General features: G+C 40.9%; 1 long non-coding RNA gene across 2 annotated transcripts in view; it reads left to right on the top strand.

Annotated features, from left to right (window-relative positions):
- LOC144308127 (uncharacterized) overlaps positions 1-20714 on the top strand; it is a 55045-nt gene extending 34331 nt beyond the window's left edge. Inside the window, exons 3-4 of one of the 2 annotated variants that reach the window (XR_013374755.1) lie at positions 7304-7452; positions 19874-20714. This is a non-coding gene — a long non-coding RNA (uncharacterized LOC144308127). Of the gene's footprint in view, positions 1-7303; positions 7453-8817; positions 9906-19873 lie in introns of those variants that run through there. The other variant, XR_013374756.1, reaches the window with a different exon arrangement.
- Positions 20715-22118: the final 1404 nt, after the last annotated feature.

The raw sequence follows: 22118 nt of genomic DNA, 5'->3' as shown, positions 1-22118 counted from the left end.
TCATGAGAAATGCTCCGCATCACTGGCCATCAGGGAAATACAAATCAAAGCCACAATGAGATACCACCTTACTCCAGTGAGAATGGTGAAAAGTAACAAGAGAGGAAACCACAAATGTTGGAGAGGATGAGGAGAAGGTAGAACCCTCTTGCACTGTTGGTGGAAATGTAAACTGGTACAGCCACTTTGGAAAACTGTGTGGAGGTTCCTCAAAGTTAAAAATAGAACTGCCCTATGACCCAGCATTTGCACTGCTGGGGATTTACCTCAAAGGTACAGATGCAGTGAAATGCCAGAACACCTGCACCCCAATGTTTATAACAGCAATGTCCACAATAGCCAAACTGTGGAAGGAGCCTTGGTGTCCATGGAAAGGTGAATGGATCAAGAAGATGTGGTATATGTATACAATGGAGTATTTCTCCGCCATTGGAAACGACGAATACCCACTATTTGCTTCGACGTGGATGGAACTGGAGGGTATTATGGTGAGTGAAATAAGCCTTTCGGAAAAGGAGAATCATTACATGGTCTCATTCATTTGGGGAATATAAAAAATAGTGAAAGGGAATAAAGGGGAAAGGAGAGAAAATGAGTGAAAATATCAGTGAGTGTGAGAACATAAAAGACCCGTAACTCTGGGAAGTGAACAAGGGGTAGTGGAAAGGGAGGTGGGCGGGTGTTGGGGTGACTTGGTGACGGGCACTGAGGGGGGCACTTGATGAGGTCATCACTGGGTGATATACTATATGTTGGCAAATTGAACTTCAATGAAAATAAATTAAAAAAAAAAACCTTGGAGGTAAAAAATACACTACTAAAGAATGAATGGGCCAAACAGGAAATTAAGGTAGAAAAAAAATTTTTAATACATAGAAACTAATGTAAATGAAAACATGAGAGTCCAGAATCTTTGGGATGCAGCAAAAGTGTTCCTGACAGGGAAGCATATAGCATATACTGGCCACCTCAATAAATAAGAAAAATCCCATATATACAACCTACGCTTGCACCTAGAGGAATTAGAAAAAGAAAAACAAGTGAAGCCTAAAGCTAGCAGAAAATGGGAAATAGTAAAGATTTGAGCAGAAATAAATGATATAGAAACTAAAAATTTTCCATAGAATAAATCAATGAAACCAGGAGCTGGTTCACTGAAAAAAATCATAAAATATACAAACGCCTAGCCAGACTTATCAAAAAGAAAAAGGAAAGGAGTCAAATAAGTAAAATCATAAATGAGAGAGGATAAATAACCACCAACACCGCAGAAATAGACGAGAATGTTATGAAAAGTTATATCCAACAAATCAGGAAATCTGAAAGAAATGGAAACATTCCTAGAAACGTGTAAACTAACAAAATTGAAACAAGAAGAAATAGAAAACTTGAACAGACTACTAACCAGCAGATAAATAAAATAAGTAATCAAAAATCTCTGAAAAAACAAGAGTCAAGGGCCAGATGACTTCTAAGGGGAATTCTATCAAATATATTTTTAAAGATTTTATTTATTTATTCATGAGACACACACACACACACACAGAGAGAGAGAGAGAGAGAGGCAGAGACTCAGGTAGAGGGAGAAGCAGGCTCCATGCAGGAAGCCCAATGTAGGACTCAATCCCAGGACTCCGGGATCACACCCTGAGCCAAAGGCAAATGCTTAACCGCTGAACTACCCAGGTGTTCCCCTACCAAACATTTAAAGAAGAATTAGGGATCCCTGGGTGGCGCAGCGGTTTGGCGCCTGCCTTTGGCCCAGGGCGCGATCCTGGAGGCCTGGGATCAAGTCCCACATCGGGCTCCGGGTGCATGGAGCCTGCTTCTCCCTCTGCCTATGTCTCTGCCTCTCTCTCTCTCTCTCTCTCTCTCTCTCTGTGACTATCATAAATAAATAAAAAAAAATTAAAAAAAATAAAGAAGAATTAATACTTATTATTCTCAAAATGTTTCATAAAATAGAAATGGAAGGAAAACTTCCAAATTCATTCCCTAGGCTAGCATTACCCAGATTCCAAAAACAAAGACTTCATTAAAAAAGAGTTGCAAGCCAATATCCCTTATGAATTGCATACAAAAATTCTCAACACAATACAACAAATTGAATCCAATAGCACATTAAAAGAATTATTCACCACGATCAAGTGATATTTATTCCTGGGTTGCAGGGGTGGTTCAATATCCACAAATCAATCAACGTGATACACCACATTAATAAAAGAAAGGATAAGGACCATTTGATCCTCTCAGTAGATGCAGAAAAAACATTTGACAATGTAGAACATACATTCATGATAAAAACCATCAACAAAATAGGGACAGAGGGAACATACTTCAACTTCATAAAGGCTATATACAAAAAACCCACAACTAATATCATTTTCAATGGAGAAAAAGTGAGAGCTCTTCCTCTATGGTCAGGAACAAGACAGGGATGTCTACTCCTACCACTGTTATTTAACATTGTACCGGAAGTCCTAGCCTCAGCAATCAGAAAACAAAAGGAAATAAGAGGCATCCCAAGTGGCAAGGGAGAAGTCAATCTTTCACTATTTGCAGATTCCATGATACTCTAGAGCTGATTCATGAATTCAGTCAAATTACAGGATAAAAATCAATGTACAGTAATCTGTTGCATTTCTATATATGAAAAATGAAGCAACAAAAAGAGAAATCAAAGAATCAGTCCCATTTACAATTGTACCATAAACCACAAGATACCTTGGAAAAAACCTAGCCAAAAAGATAAAAGAACTGTGCTCTAAAAAACCGAAACACTTATGAAAGAAATTGAACATGACAAAAAGAAATGGAAAAACACCCATGCTCTTAGATTGGAAGAACAAATATTGTTAAAATGTCTATACTATCCAAATCAATCTACACATGTAATGTAATCCCTATAAAAATATGGCCAGCATTTTTCACGAGCTAGAACAAACAATCCTAAAATGTGTATAGAACCACAAAAGACCCCAAATAGCCAAAGCAATCTTAAAAAGGAGAAGCAGAGGTATAGGCATCACAATTCTGGACTTCAAGTTATGTTGCAAAGCTTAGTGGTCAAGTCAGAATGGTACTAGTACAAAAACAGACACATAGATCAATGGAACAGAATAGAAAACCCAGAAATGGACACACAACTATATGATTAACCATTCAAAAAATCATGAAAGAGTATCCAGTGAGAAAAAGACAGTTTCTTCAACAAATGGTGTTGCAAAAACTAGACAGTAACATGCAGGAGAATGAAACTGGACCACTTTCCTACACCATACACAGATAAAAAAACTAAAAATGAATTAAAGACCTTATTGTAAGTCCTGACATAATTATAATCCTAGAAAAGAGTGCAGGCAGTAATGTGTTTGACATCTGTTCTAGCGACTTCTTTCTAGATAGGTCCTCTGAGCCCTCTTTTGAGGAAACAAAAGTAAAAATAAACTATTTGGACTCCATCAAAATAAAAAGCCTCTCTATAGCAAATGAAATAATTGAGAAAACTAAAAGGCAACCTACATAAAGGGAGAAGAAATTTCCAAATGACATATTGGATAAAGGGTTAATATCCAAATTCTATGAAGAACTGCTAAAACTCAACACACAAAAACTAAATAATCCAGTTTAAGAAATTGGCAGAAAACATGAATAGCCATTATTCCAAAGAAGACATACAGATGGACACGGACACATAAAAAGATGCTCAACATCACTCATCATCAGGGAGATACAAATCAAAACTACAATGAGATATCACCTCACACTTATCAGAATGACTAAAATTAACAACATGGGAAACAGATGTTGGTGAAGACGTGGAGCAAGGGGAGCACTCTTACACTGTTGGTGGGAGTAAAAACTGGTGCAGCCACTCTGGAAAACAGTATAGATGTTTTTCAAAAAGTTAAAATTAGAACTACACTATGATCCAGCAATTGCAATACTCCCTATTTACTCAATAGTGCTGAGAGGGAAATTTACACCACTAAATACATACTTTAGTAAAGAAGAAAGTTCTGAAGTCTATAAATTTATACCTTAAGAAACTAGAATAACCCACCCTTCCATACCACTTCCATGGCCACAGCCAGACTTAGTGACCTGACTCCCTGTGCCACTTTTCCAGCCACTGTCAAACCCATCTAGCAGGTGAGCACAGCCTACTGAGGTAATGTCTCTTGTGTGCTTAGCTCTATTGGCCAAGGTAGATTTCATTTCTGGGACCCGATGTGTCTAAAACAATAAAAAAGGTAGCTCAAGAGACAACAAAACCTAGGGCAAACTTAAAAGATAGCGCTCATTGTCTACAGAAACCTATGCCTTCAAGACTGGAAGAGATAGATGTTTCACCTAATACATAGAAACAAACACAGAGAGCCATGTAAAATAAAGAGCATGAAATACATTCCAAACAAAAGAACAAGAAAACAACACTGGAGAAAAACCGTAATGGAATGGAGATAAGTAATTTATCTGGTAAAGAATTAAAGTAATAGTCATAAAAATGCTCACTGACCTTAGGAGAAGAATGGCTGAACACTGTGAAAATCCAATAAAGAGATAGGAAACATAAAAAAAAAAAACTGAAGTCAGACAGTTGAAGGTTAAAGTAACTAAACAAACAAACAAACAAACAAAAAATGCACTACAGTGATTTAGAAGTGGCTTAGATGGAATAAAAGAAAGAATTAGTGAGAAAAGGTAGTGGAACTCACCCAAACAGGGCAACAAAAATCGAAGGCAAAAAATGAAAATAGCTTAAATGACGCAAGTGAGAACATCGTGCAGAATAACATTTGCATTTTTGAAGTCTCAGGAGGAAAAAGAGAGAGAAAAAAGAAAACGTATTTGAAGAAATCATAACTGAAAGTTTCTCTAGCCTGGAGAAGAAAACGGAAACTTAGATCCAGGAAGTCTAGAGATTTTAAAATAAGATGAACCCAAAGAGACCCAAACCAAAACACATTATAATTAAACTGTCAAAAGTTAAAGATTAAGACAGAATATTGAAAGAAGCAAGAGGAAACAACTTGTTACATAAAAGGGTACCCCCATGAGATTCTTAACCAAAAACTTCTCAGGCCAGGATGTAGTGGCATGATATACTCAAAGTGTTGGGGTGGGGGTGGGGGGGACTTCAATCCAAGAATACTTTACCTGACAAGATTCTCATTAAGAATTGAAGGAGAGGGATCTCTAGGTGGCGCAGCGGTTTGGCGCCTGCCTTTGGCCCAGGGTGTGATCCTGGAGACCCCGGATTGAATCCCACATCGGGCTCCCGGTGCATGGAGCCTGCTTCTCCCTCTGCCTGTCTCTCTGTCTCTGTCTCTCTCTCTCTCTCTATCATAAATACATTTTTTTAAAAAAAAGTATAAAAAAAAGAATTGAAGGAGATAATGAGTTTCCCAAAAAAACATAAGCTGAAGGAATTCACCACCGTTAAACTGGCCCGATAAGAAATATTAAAGAGACTGCTTTAACCTGAAAAGAAAACACACTAGTTAGCAACAAGAAAATGTATGAAAGTAAAAATTTCACAAATAAAGATAAATGTATAGTAAAGGAAGTGAATTAAACATTTAATAAAGCTAGTGTGAAAGTTTAAAAGACAAAAGTTGTAAAAATAAGTAAAACTATATAAATCCTCAACCAAGTATAAGCATACCAAAGTCAGCAATACATTGAAAGCATGATGCACCAATATCAAGTGGGATTTATTCCAGGGATGCAACAGAGTTCAAAATCTGCAAATCAATCAACATGATATATCTCATTAACAACGTGAGAAATAAAAACCATATAATGAATTCAATAAATGTAGAAAAGGCATTTGACAAAATTCAACATGCACTTAAGATAAAAACTCTCAATAGAGTGAGTATAGAAGGAACATACCTCAACATAATTAACGCCATAAATCAAGCTTGCAGCTAACATCATACTCAATGGTGAAGAGCTGAAAGCTTTTATTTTAAGATCTGGAGCAATATAAGGATGCACAGTCTCACTACTTTTATTCAACATAGAAATGGAAGTCTTTTAAATATTTATTTATTTAGTTAGTTAGTTAGTTAGTTATTCATGAGAGACACAGAGAGAGGCAGAGACACAGGCAGAGGGAGAAGCAGGCTCTATGCAGGGATTCCGATGTGGGACTCGATCCAGGGACTCTAGGATCATGCCCTAGGCTGAAGGCAGCTGCAAAACCTCTGAGCCACCCAGGGACCTCCTGGAAATGTAAGTCTTAGCCAGAGCAATTAGGTAGGAAAAAGAAAAAAGGTAGCCATATTGGAAAGGAGGAAGTAAAATTGTCACTATTGGCAGGCCACATGATTTTATTTATTTTTTAAAGATTTTATTCATTTATTCATGAGAAATGCAGAGAGAGGCAGAGACATGGAAGGAGAAGTAGAATCCCTGTAGGGAGCCCAATGTGGGACTCAATCCCAGGACCCCAGGATCACGCCCTGATTCAAAGGCAGATACTCAACCACTGAGCCACCCAGGTGCCCTGACTACATAATTTTATATATAGAAAACCCTAAAGACTCCTACAAAAAACCCGGAACCAATGAGTTCAGTAAAGTTGCAGTGTGTCAGTATACAAATATATGTTGTGTACTTATATATTAACAATGAATTATCAGAAAAGGTAGTAAGAAAATAATCTGATTTACCAATTGTACCAAATTCAATAAAATACCAAGAAATAAATTTAACCAAGGAGAGTAAGAGCCTCCACACTGAAAAATATAGGACAGTAATTAAAGAAATTGAAAAAGACGCAAATAAATGGAAAGATTTTCCACTATCAAAGATAGAAAAAAATCACCGTTGCTCAGATATCCATATTACCCAAAGCAATCTACAGATCCAGTGCAATATCTAAAAAAAACTGCAATAAAATTTTTCACAAAAATGGGACAACCAATCCTAAAATATGTGTGGAACTACAAAAGGTCCTGAACAACAAAAGCAATCTTGAGAAAAACTAAGAAGGCTAGAGTCATTACATTCATGGATTTCAAACTATATTACAAAGTTATAATAATCTAAACAACATAATATTGGCATAAAAATAGACATACGGATCAATGAAAAAAACAGAGAGTTCAGAAATACCCACGCATATATGGTCAATTAACTTAAAATAAAGGAAGCAAGAATATACAATGGGAAAACAATAGTCTCTTCAATAAATGGTGTTGGGAAAACTGGTTAGCTACATAGAAAGGAATCAAACTGGACCAATATTTTGTTTACTTAAAAATTATTTATAATTTTTTTTTATTTATTTCAGAGAGACAGAACATGAGAGGGACAGAGAGGAGCATAGGGAGAGAGAAGCAGACACCCTGCTGAGCAGGGAGCCCAACACGGGCTCCATCTGAAGACTCTAAGATCATGACATGAGCCAACTGCAGACAATTAAACGACTGAGACACCCAGGTACCCTGGACCAATATCTTATACCAAACACAAAAATTACATCAAAATAAGAGTTGAAATGTATTTGGATATGAATTCTGAGAAATAACAAGGGAATTAGAATCCATAGAGCTTTTTGACTAATTGGATATGAGAGATATAGAAGAATCAGGATTCCAGTATGAGTCCCAAATTTCAGGATAAGATGTGGAAATGCATGCATTGAGCTTAAAAAACAGCGAGAGGAGGGATGATGGTGTTTAATTTGAGGAGTTGAGTTTGAAGAGCCAATGGGACATTCAGATGGAACTGACTGGTTAGAGGGAGATCTGACCGGAGATATACATCTTATAGCTGTTTCTTTAGGTTTAATTGAGCTGTTCAAAGGAAACTCTGAAGAATTCAAAGACACAAAGATCAGTTCACAAAGAACTATTTATGAAGAGGCAAAAAGGCAGAAAAAGTGAGTGTGTGTGTGTGTGTGTGTGAGAGAGAGAGAGAGAGAGAGAGAGGAGAGAGAAAGGTGAATAGTGTCCAATCCCCTGGGTTGAGTACATTAAGCCCACAAATATCGAGAGGTCACTGACAACCATAGCAAGAGCAGGCTTAGTGGAATGGTGAGGGCAGAAGTCAGATGGCAGTGGGTTGAGAAGGGAGTGGGGGTTAAAGAAGAGATGGCAATGACCATAGGAAGTTCTTCTAAAGAGTTGAAGCTAGAAAGAGACAGGAGGTCCAGGGACTTTTTAAAATTGTGGTGAAATACACATGACAGAGAAGTTGACCCCCTTAACCATTTCTAAGTATACAGTTCAAGAGTGTTAAGTGTATCCACACCGCCGTGCAACAGAACTAGTTCTTCTTGCAAAACTGAAAGGCTGCACCCATTAAACAACAACTTCCATTTTTCCCTCCCCCCAGTCCCTGGCAACCACCATACTACTTTCTGTTTCTATGAATTTGACTACTTTAGATACCTCATACAAGGGCAGTCATATAGTATTTGTCTTTTTGTGACTGGCTAATTCCACTTAGTAGAATGTCCTCAAGGTTCATCCGGACCAGGAATTGAGGTTCTCACAAGATTGGAAAAGCCAATTGCTCTGTACCCGCAAACAGCAGCAGATCAAACTGTCATCCAGGGCCTTTCCCATTGCCAGGCCAGGCAGAGCTATCAAAATAAGCATTGGCCTTTGCACTCACACCGATTGTTTCAGATGGACTCAAGGTAGCTGGTTACTAAAATAAGAGAAAGAAGGATGGGCCAGGAACATAAAAGGAGAGAGTTGGTGGACTTTAAGAACTATATTGAAGAAAGACCTTTGGGTGTGGGGTAAGAAACATGGAGATGGAAGTTCACCTGGGATGATTCTTTCTCTTTTCTGGAAGGGCACCACTGAGTTGACCTTCAGCTTCCTTCGAAGACAGGTAATATGGACATGCCATGGATGGATCCAAAGGTGTCACCAGTCCTGACTAAGGTGCTGAGGTATCTGTAGTGCCAGGGATAACAGGGGTGTGGAGAAAATGAAAGCTGTAATTGCTGGAGCTAGGGTACCATGGGGTAGAAGAAGGCATCTGACGTTACACGTCAATGGAAGCAACTTCCATTATCAAATATGTTTGTCATTGGCAAGGCAGTTGGGTGAGTGCCGCTAGTTGCAGTTGGTAAAGCCATGTAGATACTCCTTAAAAATATGGATCACATGGTCATGGTGGCTGTCAGACTACATGGGGAGACAAACTTGAAGGACCTTGAAACTGGTCATTAAAAGTTGAGAGGAAAAATAGGACTATGGTCAGAAACCATTTAAGTTAGTCTGCTATGAAAATATAAAATCTGGATAATAAAAGTGTTTCCTGTAATATTCCTGTAAATTATGTGGTTCATAAAACCTACCGGGGCTGACTTGCGTCATCTTATAGTAAGTGTGCTTCATGCCAAGATAGGATGTTAGAGATGGCATCTTGAGTGATTGTGTCCACGGGGTGTGTTCTATGGCCAGGAGGGAGTGCAACCATGACCCCAGGATGCTATTCCAGATTGGAACTTGTCCCAGAAACCTTGCTGTAAGACCACCTCAAAATACATAAACCAAAAATTGAAAGAATTACAAGCATAAACGGACAAATCCAGTAAAATGGTGGGATATTTTAACACGTCTCTCAGCAATTGACTGCTCAAACAGCCTACTACCTAATAAGAATTTAGAAGTTTTGAACATGTGAACAAACTTGACTTAGTGGATAAATCCCGAACCCTAAACCCAACAATTACATAGTACCTGTCACTGGCAAGCATCTATGCAACATGCATAATAAATGTATTATTGGTGGCACCTGGGTGGCTCAGTCTGTTAAGCGTCTGACTTTGGCTCAGGTCATGATCTCAGGTTCCTAGGATTGAGCCCTACATCAGGCTCTGCCCTCAGCGGGGAGCCTGCTTCTCTCTCTCTCTCCCTCTGCCCCCCGCCCCTGCTCATGTGCATTCTCTTTCTCTCTCTCAAATAAATAAAATCATAAATAAATAAATAAATAAATAAATAAATAAATAAATAACAAAGTGCTTTTCAAAAAAAAGAAGTAAGAAAGAATCCAATTCATGCACACAGGCTGGAAGCCATAAATGGTATGAGGTAGAGTGTCCTGGGGCAATGAGGTCAGTGAGATATGAAACATGAATCCAGCAGCTAAATAGGCAGATAGTATTGTAGGGTGTAGTTCTCATGGACTGTTTGGCTATTGGACTATAGGACAGGAAAGCAAATTTGATTGGCCTTGAAACTTGTGACTAAAAGTTGAGAGGGGAATAAAAAGCTGGGGTCGTGGTCAGAAACCATCTGAGAGAGTGTGTTCCGTGAAAACTGAAAACCTGATTTACAAAATGTAACAGGGGCCAGGTAGAAGAGATGGCTGGTGCCATCTTGCTGAAGCTGTTGCGTGTGAATGTGGTGATCATATTCCAGGACTGTTTTGTGGTCAGGAGGACATACAATGGCCCCTTAAGATGCCATCCTGGCCATCTGACACAGTTGTTATAGGAGGTAACACAATGCACTGCATTCCTTTTGACATAGAGACTCACAAGTCCCTGAAAATCTTGCTCTGTCTTGGGATACAGTGGCCAGGAAGGGTTGACATCATGACATTGACACCACCCTCACTGAAGGAAAGGTATGGGCATTCACTAGTCTCCATAAGTCCCTCTCAGCTTTGTGTCATGTCCACAGTCTCACCTCCATCCCACCCCATTACCATCAAAAGTAGCTCTAGTGTTCCCAGGGGTGCTGTGATAAGATAGTGCTGCCAGGCTGGCCATGGACTCCAGCTACTGCTCTTTTGTCACAGATTTGCTTCTCAGGAAGGAAAACTCAAGAAACACCACTTAATATCCATAATGCCAACTAGTGATAAGCTTAGACCTTGAATCGAGTCTTAATTCTTCCATCTATTGTTTTTGTACAGGGTCTGTCTCCCTCTTCACCCCCTGCCTGTCTCCTTCCCTCCCTCTTTCTCTTTTTCAAATAGTGAAAAGAAAAATACTCAACTTGAAGAGTTATTCTGAGATTGATGTAGTGTGAAACCTAATTTAGAAAAGCGGCTCAGTGTATGAAAACTTTGCTTTTATTTGTGATTCAACAATAGCTGTAGAAAGAAAGGAGGAGCTGCTCCCTGCTGCCACCTGCAGCACAACTTAAAGTCAGAAGGCCTGCATCATTCCTGAGTACTATACCAGGGACCATGAGACAATTCAGGGCCCTTGTCCAGAAAAAAAAAAAAAAAAAAAACAATCAAAAACAAACCCCTGACAAATTGAAAGTGAAACCGACACATCAACAAATGTTTAATCGTTCTACCCTAAAGAAACTCTGGTTAACTTGATTGAGTTATGAGTCTGTTTCGCAGTGGTTGACCAACCACCTATGAGACTAACTAAGACTGGAACTTAATCGGGAAGAATTCTTGCAGCCGTGTGGAAGAGGCCAAAAGGGACCGAAAGTAACCTCTGTGACGACAAACCCAAGATCTCTCCCATTCATCATGTTTATGTCACCATTTTCTGAACATGTGTCTCATGAAGGGGCGTGATTCCCAAATGCACATGCTCAGAAAGGAGGACACCCCCCCCCTTTGTCCCTATGTGCAATCAGCATATTCCATTCAACCCTACATACCCCTTGACATCCTGACCCCTTATCCTTAAATACACCCAACGCCAACCCTTCGGGGAGGTGGATTTGAGAAATGTTCTCTTGTCTCCTTGCTTGAAATGGCCCTTGTCTGAAAACAAAAGTGGCAATGTCTTGTAAATGAATGGGACCTGCAGAATATGGGATGGGTCCTGTCAACAGAATTCACCAATAAAATCTGCTATCTCTAGGGCAACTGGTGGGCAAAGTTGGCCCTTCAAACCTATGCATAGTTAGGAAGTATGTAGGTCTGGAGTAGCAACACTTCTCCTGGGTAGGTTTTGGGAATTCAGAACTTCTAATACCTTGAGAGACAGATAGGAGAGTCCAGCAAGTCATAGTAGAAGGTGTCCATTCCTAAAAGGAAGGACTTTCATGTTCATGCTCTTTCACTCCTCGTGTCTAATGTCCCTGGTGTGCCTGGGGATTGTGTTACATACAGTATGATAGGCAGGCCCCCACCCCCACCCCACCCATAAAGCAAACCTGAGACTAAGAAGAGGGGGCTCCCATTATAGGGCTGGATGTTATTTTGCCATCCTGCCTAAGATATATTCTTATCTGAGTGTACAGACCCTGGTTTATATTGCAAAGTGTGTTTGCAGATTTTTTTTAAAGATTTTATTTATTTATTCATGAGACACACACACACACACACAGAGAGAGAGAGAGAGAGAGAGAGAGGCAGAGACACAGGCAGAGGGAGAAGCAAACTCCATGCAGGGAGCCTGATGCGGGACTCGATCCCCAGACTCCAGGATCACGCTCTGGGCTGAAGGCAGGCGCTAAACCACTGAGCCACCCAGGGATCCCCATGTGTCTTTGCAAGTATTATAAGAGCCTCCCTTTTTGGTACTCCACCTTCAATGTGGCATTATCTCTTTACCCACAGTGAGGTTCACATTCCATTTAGTTTATATTTTATCTCCTCCTTGTGTTCCTAATTTTTTACATGCAGTAAGTATATACCTCATGAAATTTTCCATTCAATCTCCAGTATTGGTTGAGAGCCTACTCAGAGGTGTGCCCATATGTGGCTAAGCCCTAGGTATATAATAGTGACAAGGCACCCATCCTAGTGAGAGGTATTGTTACATTAAGACTGATCATTAAAAATAAGATAGTAGTAATTGAATGACAGAGATTACAAGGAATAAATACAGTGGCTGACATATATTAGAGAAGTTCCACGATTTTTTGTTGCATGAATGGATTGATAAAAATACACCCAGGGCGTTATGGGAAGATGGAGAGGGGCTCTAAGCTATCCTTAGGGGATGGTGGAATCTGTACAACTGAAGAGAACACATTCTGGGCTAAAGTTGGAAGCTTCTGATGCCTTAAGTTTCCAAGAAAATTCTGGGAGTATTGATTTAATATTGTTCATGAGTAAGGGTAAGGAAATAATCATTCTGTGAACTGCTGAGTCTGGATCACATGGGCCTCCGACTGCTCCATGCCAGTCAGTGTGGTGTGTGTGTGTGGTGTGTGTGTGTGTGTGTGTGTGTGTGTGTCTGTCTGTGTGTCTGTCTGTCTGTCTGTGAGTAGATGTTTAAGAGAGAAGGTGCCTCCCTAGGTACAGCAGGGGTAGTTCAAAGTGATTTGAAATCAGGCCAGATTTAAAATCACCTCCTCCTTGGAAATTACCAACCTTATTCTCCTCTTCAGCCTCAGGGCCATGATGCTTTATGAATAAAGTAAAGTATGTCATCTTTTAATTCAGAGGCACCTGAATTTTATGATCTGTGTGACCTTAGGTAGGTTTCTAAGGCTCATGGAGCCTTGGTTTCCTCACTTCGAAAGTGAAGGTTATAGTCGCGCTTGCCTCACTTGGTTGTTTTAATGATGGAGTTATATAATGAGTGAACATATGAGCTCTTAGAACAAAGCCTGGAGCCTAATAAATGCTCAGTAAATTCTATATCATTCAGGATGCCATGGACTTTCCAGACATAGCTCAGACCAAGGCTCTGAAAAAAAAATTTTTTTTTTCTGCAAACGTTCCTTTGCTCCGCATCTGCTACGGAAGAGGGAGGCTCGGGGCAATGAAGGGGAGAAATAGGCATAAGTTAGCCATGGTACTTGGGGGTCCAGCTGCAACTTCCTGGTGCTAGGGTGAACTAGGGCTGTCACACTGGTTGGGCATAGACCCCAAAAAACAGCAAGTTTTCTGTCTTGCTGCAGTGGGTCATAAATTTTCCTCAGCAGAAGCTCTGAGAGCTTCACTAAGCAAGCGCAATACCAGAAACTTATCATCAGGACTTTGGGCTTTAGTGGCAGCAGCCCTGGGTTTCAAGAAGAGAAATGAACTAAGCCCGTGGCCGGTCTCTATACATAGTCTCTTATTTGTCTTTCCCTTCTTTCCTTACTTTGTCTTTATTCTGTGTGTGTGTCTCTGTTTCTCTCTCTCTCCCTCCCTCTCTCTACTCCTCTTCCTCTGCTCCTTCTCTTTTTTTTAAGATTTTATTTATTTATTCATGAGAGACACGCAGAGAGAGATAGAGACATAGGCAGAAGGAGAAGCAGGCTCCCTCTGGGGAGCGTGATGCAGGACTCGGATCCCAGGACTCTGGGATCACGCCTTGAGCCAAAGGCAGACACTCAACCACTGAGCCACCCAGGAGTCCCTCCTCTGCTCCTTTTTTCCTTTTCTGCTTTCTCATAATCACAGAACATTTTTAATAGAAACATAAAACAGTTTTTAATGTTATTAACACTTGATAATCCAAGCCCCATCTACAAAGTTTCTCAGCTAGAAATGTGGAAGATTTTCTTTCGGTTGTGTGTGTGTGTGTGTTTTCCTAAATGATCAGAACAATTTGGTCATTTAGGACTTGGATCAATTCTTTAATCACAGCACTCTTAAGCCTCCCCCACGCCCATATTTCCGATCTCCTCTGTCATTTCATTCCATTCCATTCCATTCCATTGTATTCTATTCTCGGGTGAAGATACGGAATCATATGTCCGGATATGCCATCGAGCCTGTCCATCCATGCCTAAGCCTGGTGATAACCTTGGTGGCCATCACATACCCCAGCTGGGACTGCTGAATATGTTGATTCAGAGCTCACTAGGAGTTCTGGAGCATCCAGAGAAAAAGGCAGGGATGAGATTGGCGATGAGCCTCTTCTGCTGACCTGGTGTTAACCCTGTTTTTATTCAGCCGCATCTACAAAAGAATCCAGGGCACTGGACCCAGGTATCAGATCTCTCTGAGAGTGGCTCCTGTGGTGCTTGGTGGCACAGGGGCATCCTTTGGTCTGACCACAGGCCCACCAGTTGCACATGGTGGTCACCCACCATGAAAGGAAGCCATTTGGCCTGTGCTGAGTGATTTGCACTGCTTCATCACTCTTATTATGGAAACAACTCTTCTGGTTTTTACTCTCAGCCCCTCATTGGATTCATATCCAGTCCCATAGGAACTGGGCCAGGGGACCAACCTGGGTAAGGGATATCACCACTCCCCTCACACAGCCACAGTGCTGTTAGTGGGCCATGCTGGGCTTCCTGGTTCTTTCTTCCTTAGGATTTCATTTCCTAGTCCTTTTCCATCCCTAAATCAAATAGTCCTCTGATAGAAAAGAAATGGTATTTCACTGTGACTAATTATTTTAATTGCCTAACCAAGAAACAGACTCTTAACTCTAGAGAACAAACTGATGGTTACCAGAAGGAAGGTGGGGGGTGGGGTGGGGGTATGGGTTAAATAGGCGATGGGGATTAAGGAGCGCACTTGTGATGAGCACTGGGTGTTGATGTATGGAAGTGTTGAACCACAATACTGGACACCCGAAACTAATATTACACTGCATGTTCACTAACCGGAATTTAAATAAATAAAAAAAAATATATATATATATATATATATTTTATTGCCTGACTAATGTTGGGGCTAAGCATCTTTTTCCATCTTTTTCCATGAAGGATGGGGGTAAGTGGGTAGGGGGAAGGAAGATCATTTTTGCAGATCATCACACATGCTCCCAGACACAGCAATGTCTGGGATGCAGCAAGGGACACCACTGGATCTCATGGTAGTGGGTTATGTGCTATATTATCTTACTCCCATAGGAAAGAGACCCATGGGGAGTAAATTAAGAACTAAGAGTGACTATACATTGGTTGTGGAATTATGGTGTTTTTTTTTTTTAATTCATCCTGGTAACTTTCCCCAATTTCCAAATTTTCCCTGGTGAGGATGTCAAGTCCATATGGTGGGTTAAACACAAGAACAAGATCTGGAAGGAAGGGCTGGCAGTGCCGGTCAGAGAAGACTGAGTGAACTGGCTCCAGAGGCATTGCCTAAGGCCATTCCCTGAGGTGGAAGGAAGCAAAAGAGAGAAACCTTCTGGGCCTTGACCCTGAACCTTCCGGTAATAAATAACTCATGACCCTCAAACTATTTGTGCCCCATTGGCTTTCCTGTGCACCTCCAAATTGATGAAATCCCATACCACAGATTTCCAGAGGCCTGGATTTCCAAGGATTCAGTCGTTAGAATGTTTAGACCTAACCAGGGCACTTCCCACGTGGCTCTGGGGATCAGTCCTCTAGGCAGGATCCTTCTAGGTAAAGAAGGCTTTGGCGATACCACATTGCCACTGAAAGTCTAGCCTCTCTTGTATTGCGTATTCCATTTCCCCATCTTGGGCTAGCAGTGCAGGCTGTGGGAAATTATCCAAGTAGGGAGGGGACGATCATACTGGATAAGCTGGGGGAGGGAGCCTTGGAAGTTTGGTGGATTCACATGGATGGAGAAAGCCAGAGATAAATGACCACAAGGGTGATGAGTGTTGTTTTGTAGAAAGGCCCCAGTAAATGGACTCAGATCTTCTTTTTCTGGCAGGCAATATGTATACACTAAGATAGAAGGTAGCTGTCATCACGGATCTAATGGTCTCAGTGGTGGCTGGTGACTCTATTTCTTCTCAGAGGGTGAGCTGTAGGACAAGAATTTAGTACTGACCAGACAGGTACACCAGCAATGCTATTGGTGGAAAGAGTAGCAAAATACATAGCATTTGGGGATATGATCAACAGATGTGCTTTATTCAAATGTTGGCATGCACAAGGGGCAAGCAGACTTGGAGACTTGCCATCAAAAGCTGGGTTTAAAAAAAAAAGTCTGTGGCTGCGGCATGTATCATGTGGCACAATCACCCCAGAAACAGAAGATTTTATTAAAAGTATAAGCTGATTCCAGTTTGAGTAGGGCAGAGTGAGTGAAGGGGAGAGGAAGCCCCGGAGAGTTAGCCAGAAATTAAATCTGGTATTCTTTACAGGCCGAGAACTGGGCTTCCTTTTTTTTTTTTTATAATAAATTTCTTTTTATTGGTGTTCAATTTACCAACATACAGAATAACACCCAGTGCTCATCCCGTCAAGTGCCCCCCTCAGTGCCCGTCACCCATTCACCCCCACCCCCCGCCCTCCTCCCCTTCCACCACCCCTAGTTGGTTTCCCAGAGTTAGGAGTCTTTATGTTCTGTCTCCCTTTCTGATATTTCCCACACATTTCTTCTCCCTTCCCTTATATTCCCTTTCACTATTATTTATATTCCCCAAATGAATGAGAACATATAATGTTTGTCCTTCTCTGATTGACTTACTTCACTCAGCATAATACCCTCCAGTTCCATCCATGTTGAAGCAAATGGTGGGTATTTGTCGTTTCTAATGGCTGAGTAATATTCCATTGTATACATAAACCACATCTTCTTTATCCATTCATCTTTCGATGGACACCGAGGCTCCTTCCACAGTTTGGCTATTGTGGACACTGCTGCTATAAACATCGGGGTGCAGGTGTCCCTGCATTTCATTGCATCTGTATCTTGGGGGTAAATCCCCAATAGTGCAATTGCTGGGTCGTAGGGAAGGTCTATTTTTAACTCTTTGAGGAACCTCCACACAGTTTTCCAGAGTGGCTGCACCAGTTCACATTCCCACCAACAGTGCAGGAGGGTTCCCTTTTCTCCGCATCCTCTCCAACATTTGTGGTTTCCTGCCTTGTTAATTTTCCCCATTCTCACTGGTGTGAGGTGGTATCTCATTGTGGTTTGGATTTGTATTTCCCTGATGGCCAGTGATGCAGAGCATTTTCTCATGTGCATGTTGGCCATGTCTATGTCTTGCTCTGTGAGATTTCTCTTCATGTCTTTTGCCCATTTCATGATTGGATTGTTCGTTTCTTTGCTGTTGAGTTTAAGAAGTTCTTTATAGATCTTGGAAACTAGCCCTTTATGTGGTACGTCATTTGCAAATATCTTCTCCCATTCTGTAGGTTGTCTTTTAGTTTTGTTGACTGTATCTTTTGCTGTGCAAAAGCTTCTTATCTTGATGAAGTCCCAATAGTCCATTTTTGCTTTTGTTTCTTTTGCCTTCGTGGATGTATCTTGCAAGAAGTTACTGTGGCCGAGTTCAAAAAGGGTGTTGCCTGTGTTCTCCTCTGGGATTTTGATGGAATCTTGTCTCACATTTAGATCTTTCATCCATTTTGAGTTTATCTTTGTGTATGGTGAAAGAGAGTGGTCTAGTTTCATTCTTCTGCATGTGGATGTCCAATTTGCCCAGCACCATTTATTGAAGAGACTGTCTTTCTTCCAATGGATAGTCTTTCCTCCTTTATCGAACATTAGTTGGCCATAAAGTTCAGGGTCCACTTCTGGGTTCTCTCTTCTGTTCCATTGATCTATGTGTCTGTTTTTGTGCCAGTACCACACTGTCTTGATGACCACAGGTTTGTAGTACAACCTGAAATCTGGCATTGTGATGCCCCCAGCTATGGTTTTCTTTTTTAAAATTCCCCTGGCTATTCGGGGTCTTTTGTGATTCCACACAAATCTTAAAATAATTTGTTCTAACTCTCTGAAGAAAGTCCATGGTATTTTGATAGGGATTGCATTAAGCGTGTATATTGCCCTGGGTAACATTGACATTTTCACAATATTAATTCTTCCAGTCCATGAGCATGGAATATTTTTCCATCTCTTTGTGTCTTCCTCAATTTCTTTCAGAAGTGTTCTGTAGTTTTTAGGGTATAGATCCTTTACCTCTTTGGTTAGGTTTATTCTTAGGTATCTTATTCTTTTGGGTGCAATTGTAAATGGGATTGACTCCTTAATTTCTCTTTCTTCAGTCTCATTGGTAGTGTATAGAAATGCCACTGATTTCTGGGCATTGACTTTGTATCCTGCCACGCTACCGAATTGCTGTATGAGTTCTAGCAATCTTGGGGTGGAGGCTTTTGGGTCAGCGGCGAAGAGGGAGAGTTTGACTTCTTCTTTGCCAATTTGAATGCCTTTAATGTCTTTTTGTTGTCTGATTGCTAAGGCTAGGGCTTCCAGTACTATGTTGAATAGCAGTGGTGAGAGTGGACATCCCTGTCTTGTTCCTGATCTTAGGGGAAAGGCTCCCAGTGCCTCCCCATTGAGAATGATATTTGCTGTGGGCTTTTTGTAGATGGCTTTTAAGATGTCGAGGAATGTTCCCTCTATCCCTACACTCTGAAGAGTTTTGATCAGGAATGGATGCTGTAGTTTGTCAAATGCTTTCTCTGCATCTAATGAGAGGATCATATGGTTCTTGGTTTTTCTCTTGCTGATATGATGAATCACATTGATTGTTTTACAAGTATTGAACCGGCCTTGTGTCCCGGGGATAAATCCTACTTGGTCATGGTGAATAATTTTCTTAATGTACTGTTGGATCCTATTGGCTAGTATCTTGTTGAGAATTTTGGCATCCATGTTCATCAGGGATATTGGTCTGTAATTCTCCCTTTTGGTGGGGTCTTTGTCTGGTTTTGGAATTAAGGTGATGCTGGCCTCATAGAACGAATTTGGAAGTACTCCATCTCTTTCTATCTTTCTGAACAGCTTTAGTAGAATAGGTATGGTTTCTTCTTTAAACGTTTGATAGAATTCCCCTGGGAAGCCATCTAGCCCTGGACTTTTGTGTCTTGGGAGGTTTTGGATGACTGCTTCAATTTCCTCCCTGGTTATTGGCCTGTTCAGGTTTTCTATTTCTTCCTGTTCCAGTTTTGGTAGTTTGTGGCTTTCCAGGAATGCGTCCATTTCTTCTAGATTGCCTAATTTATTGGCATATAGCTGTTCATAATATGTTTTTAAAATCGTTTGTATTTCCTTGGTGTTGGTAGTGATCTCTCCTTTCTCATTCATGATTTTATTAATTTGAGTCTTCTCTCTTTTTTTTTTTTTTTTTTATTTTTTTTACTCTGGGTGAGATCAGAAGCCATCGGCAGGCTTTGAGCTGAGGAATCACACGGCTTACAAAATACATCAATGCAAAAGAAAATCAAGATTTCAATAAATATATTGGGTGAGGAAATCAAGGCCAAATTACAATGTGGAAGTCTAATCAGATGAACACAAAGCACATGCCATAAGGTTCTATGCATTTACTGCCAGTTGGCCAGAGATGTGGATCTACGGTTTCAAGCTGCCTAAATAGAAAGAGAGAAAGTTGGGGCACCTGGGTGGCTCAGTGGTTGACCGTCTGCCTTTTGCTCAGGTCAGTGATCCCGGGGTCCTGGGTTGAGTCCCGCATCGGGCTCCCTGCAGGGAGCCTGCTTCTCCCTCTGCCTGTGTCTCTGCCTCTCTGTCTCTCATGAATAAATAAATAACATCTTAAAAAAAAAAAGAAGAGGAAAGGTGATCACCAACAGGAGTCACAGTATCCCTGAGGTCAAACCTGAATGCCTGCACAGAAGGAATAACTATGCTGTTCCCTGAGGTAGGTTTCTCCCAGGAGTCATCCAAGGGAGGTTACCGTATAATGAGTGAACTTCCTCTCCAACACTGTCCCAACACCTCTCAGATACAACAGTAACATTCATGGACATTTTTTTTTTTTTTTACAACACTCCTGTGTGAGCACAGTTGAACAAAGTAGTTTGTTTCCTTACCCTCACCACCACTACCAAATTGTTTGTGAACAGTGTTCATTGATTCGTGGGTGCCCTAATGTGTTTTCTTTGCTTGTCTGTTTCACTGTTTGGTGTGCTATTTATCGTCTGTTTTTGTTCCTCAGGGTTATTTATCCTCTGCCTATTATACGTGTTAGAAACAGTTTTCTTTGTCTTTGGGATTTTGTCGATGATGGTGCAACCATAAGGGGAAATTGAGGGAAACAATTTTGTGGGGGACATTAACATCTCCCTCTCACTCTTCACTGGATTAAAAAAAGTTGAACGCACATGGAGGATGTTGGTAATACATATTTATTCATTCAACGAACATTTATTGAGCACCTCCTACATGCCAGTCACTACTGTGACAAATGAGTGAACAATCAGACATACATACTAAACAACCACCACCACCACCCTGGCTTTGAAGAGCTTGCCTTCTAGTGTGCACAGACACAAGCAAACAATCAGAATAAGGAAGTAAATTACATAATGTGTTGAAAGAACAAAATGCATTCAAGAAAAGAACAAAATAAGACAAGGTAAATGGGAATTGTATGTGTGGTGGGGAGGGGCATTTGAAATTAGATGTTTAGAGGTAAGTCGCGTTGAAAGGGGACATTTAATCAAAGACATAAAAGACATGAGGGAGGTAATCATGCAGACATTTGTGGGAAAGAATGTTCCAGGCTGAAAGAACAGATGGTGCCAAAGCCCTTTCTTTGTGGTCACTGTGGCCAAAGGGGAATGAGAAAGGAGGAGAGTACTACGAGACAAGAGAGGTAACTAGTGGACAAATCACATATGGCCTTGTAGGCAATTATAAGGACTCTTAATTTATCCTGGATGAAACGAAAGCTGCTGGATTTAAGCAGAGGCATTATACGATCTGATTATATGTTTTAATAGCAGTATTTTGGCTGCTGGATTGATTATCAGTGGGGCAGTTTGGAGAGGGGTGGCGGGCGGGAGGGTGAAGCAGAGAAAGAAGTCAGGAAACGATTTCAACAAGCTAGGGGGAAAAAACTGATGGTGGCTTGTAACAGGATGCCAGCAGTGGAGGTGGAGAGAAGTGGTCAGTTTCTGGACATATTTTGTAAAAAGAGCTCACAGGATTTCCTGACAGGTTGAAAATAAGGGGTGAGGGACGCCTGGGTGGCTCTGCGGTTGAGCCTTTGCCTCAGGGCGTGATCCCGGAATTATTCCGGGATCCAATCCCGCATCGGGCTTCCTGCATGGAGCCTGCTTGTCCCTCTGCCTGTGTCTCTGCCTCTCTCTCTCTCTCTCTCTAATTATAAATAATAAATAAATAAATAAATAAATAAATAAATAAATAAATAAATAAAATCTTAAAAAGAAAAAAAGAAAATGAGGGGTGAGTACAGCAGCATAGTGAAGAATCACTCTCAAGTCTTTGGCACAACAACTGAATGAATAGACTTGCCATTGCCCTGCGATGGAAAGTACTGCAGCTGAAGAAGGTTCATATGGAAAGATGGGGGAGTTCAATTTTGGACTTGTCAATTCGAGTTGAATTAGAAAGGGAGGTCATCAGCTAAGAGTGAG

This window comes from Canis aureus, chromosome X, assembly GCF_053574225.1.
Source record: "Canis aureus isolate CA01 chromosome X, VMU_Caureus_v.1.0, whole genome shotgun sequence".
NCBI classification, from domain to species: domain Eukaryota; kingdom Metazoa; phylum Chordata; class Mammalia; order Carnivora; family Canidae; genus Canis; species Canis aureus.
The sequence above is the reverse complement of the archived record's forward strand: the minus strand, read 5'-3'. Positions and strand labels throughout refer to the sequence as shown.